A 2,867-nucleotide genomic window follows, 5' to 3' on the forward strand; every position below is an offset into this window, starting at 1 on the left:
AGTTGCTGAGAGGGCATAATGCAGTTGCTGCTTGAGGCCTCTTGTTAATCGGCATAAAAAACTGCCTTGATGGATTGAAGATACATGTGCAGAAAAAGTGTTGGTAGAAACATGCACTCCAGTCACAGTGGGGAGCAAACCTCGGCTTCCTCTGTGAAGCTTGCTGAGGATCAACATGCAAGCCCCAGGCTGGCTGTGCTGCTGGAAAGAAGTCTGGCCAGTGGAGCAGCCCTCCATCTGCAGAGACCATGGATCTGGAAGGGCTGGCCAGGTCAGCCCTACCTGCCCACCTCTCCGGAGGCAAGCACACCCACTTTGGTGACACATGTGGTATGATAACTTATTTCCTCTCCTCTTTTGTTTTCCAAAGTTACAGGAGAAATGTGGCCTACAACTATCTCAAGAGGTAGGGGGTGGGTCAGTCTGGTGACTTGTAAAGAAAACTACATGGAGATGACAAACCCAGGTTCTATAACAATGCACAGAACCACTCGACCTATGAGATCTGCTGCTTGTCGACACAGTGACTCAGCCTGGGAGCCCAGGACTTCTGCCAATTCTGTTTGGTATTTAACTCTGAGAAAAGTATCTTCACATTACTTCCCTCACCCACTTCTGTCCCAAGCTAGTGGAATTTGGTATCAAGGGTAGACATCATTTTCTGATTTTGCCAGTGGACATACCATGAAAACTGCCCATTTTCCTTGACTTTTTCTCCAGAGCCTCCTAAATCAATGTAGTGAAATGGTAGGGACAAAACTGGAGTGAAGAAAAGCCACCCTATGCCTGTCCCAGTTTGGCTTTAGCCACATCCTCTTAGCTATGTATTCGCCCTTGTCTTGCTAGAAGATTGTGGGATTTTGCCACCTGGCTTGGAATATTAGAGAACTTTTAATTATAAAGTTCAAGGCTGGCCACAAACTACCTGTAAAAGGGAGTGGGGTGACATTAAGGACTGTAGATGGCCCAGCATGTGATACTGCAGGTGGGGTCTGGGAGATGATTTCCTGAGAGACTCTTATGCTCTGGGTCCTTGGAGGCAGTTGCTGGGTTTCGCCGGTACTGTGTCTTCAGACTCACTGGTGCCATGGCAGAGAAAAGTTGGGGCAGCATCTCTGGTGAGCCTGGAGCAGCAGTGATGATTCCAGCAGAACCTCTGCCAGGTCCTCAGAGAAAGGGGCAAGCCCCTGGGACCCACCCTGCCTTCCCAATGGCTGACCTTTAGTGCTTGGGCCCTCCCTCCTTTCCCAGGCACAGACAGTAGGTGGTTCTTGTGACCTTCCACACACCTGTCCTGGTGCACTGGCAGATAGGAAGGGGAAACCCTACAAGATGTCTGGGGAAGTGTCCAGGGCAGGCCCAGTGCAGAGGCCACAGCACATCACAGGGGCTTAGAGGGTGCTGCAGGGGTCAGCGCGGGCAGAACTGCTGCACATCGGCCCTCCAGCTCTGATGGGCTTCCACCTCTTCTGGTACCACCAGCAGGAATTCACAGTTCTTTCCTCGAAAATGATGTTTTAGAAATTTCCTGAGCTCACTCTCACCTCCAATCCACTCAGGCATCTTGAGTTTGGAGTCCAGGTTGCAGTAGGTGCCTCCCATCTCTCAGAGGCAGCCTTTTGAGGGGCAGCTTGAGTGGTCCCCAACACAGACTGGAGGGCAGATTCATGATGAAGCCCATGACGTTAGTGAGAGCAATGATACCAACAGCCCTGCGCTTGTCCCACCAAACAGCTTCATAGCCTTTGGTCTAAAGTGCTGCCATAATGACGTTCACATCGTAGTTCCCATTTCCCAGCTTGCTCTTCTTGTGTGGCATCACCCTGGTGTTTGGAGACAACCTCTGGAAAATCTCTTGCGGCATTTCCCGTGTGAAGGTGTCGCTGTCCTGGAAAATGGTATTGAGGGCATGTAGGGCACAAGCTTCCCTGCGCTGTTTCTCATGGTAGATTTGTGGGGGTGCTGCCTGGGGCAGCTCCAAGGACTCAGTTTTGGCCTTGTCTCCTTTCTATGGCACGGAACTCATGTTTTCTTGTTTTAGGTTCCAGAGAGGGCTGCAAACACCTCACTCTTCCCTCCTGAGGAAGATGGAAACTTCTCCGGATTCCTGAGGTCCACCTTATTCTCTGGTGTCCATGATTTATGCTTTGTCACTGGGAGAAAAGGTTGGGATCAAAAAAGAAAAAGAAAAATTCCCCTCTTCTCACTTCCCAATAGAAAAATAACTTGAATTAGTTTACATCGCCACCACCGTCAAAGTGCAGGGTTTTAAAAAATCATACAAAACACACGACCTCATTGCTCCCTGCCCCGAAAGACACGATTTCCTCGCTGTACCTTCCTCTCTGCAAATCCCAGCCAGGCCTTAACGCAGGAGGACAGATCAGAGAAGATCACATCTCTTCTTTTCTTCCATTTCTTTCCAATCACGAAACCACTGAATCAAGAGACAAGGCCTTGGAGAGGTGATGGATAAAACGCACAATTCAAGCAGCTACAGGGGGTCAGCCAGCATGGGGTTGCGGGGCGCGCTGGGGCAAGGCTCCTTGGGAAGCAAGGACTCCAGCCCTCTCACTGCGGGCCTGGACTGCGGGTCGAACCCTGACCATTTTCTGTCTAGTGCGCCATTCACCAGGTGGTTTCGGAAAAATGTCGAGCACAAATTGTTTTGGTTAGTCATCCCGACCTCCTTGCAGTCTGGAGCACCGAGGGTTAGCACCTCGCCAATGGGAAGGACAGCCCTATTTCAGTTCCTAGTGTGGTGTTTCCAGTTAATAAGAATTTTTAAAGTCTTTTACGTGTCAAATTTACAACCTCATAACTTTTTAATGATATATTTGTATTTTTGACAGATAAATAAAGGAAAC

General features: G+C 49.5%; 1 pseudogene; it reads right to left on the reverse strand.

Moving 5' to 3' along the window:
• Positions 1-1,076: 1,076 nt before the first annotated feature.
• Positions 1,077-2,026, reverse strand: LOC101722343 (josephin-1 pseudogene; annotated as a pseudogene).
• Between the last annotated feature and the right edge of the window lie 841 nt (positions 2,027-2,867).

This window comes from Heterocephalus glaber, unplaced genomic scaffold (genome assembly GCF_053883595.1).
Source record: "Heterocephalus glaber isolate CG9 unplaced genomic scaffold, H.glaber_assembly_v1.0 deba00001586, whole genome shotgun sequence".
NCBI classification, from domain to species: domain Eukaryota; kingdom Metazoa; phylum Chordata; class Mammalia; order Rodentia; family Bathyergidae; genus Heterocephalus; species Heterocephalus glaber.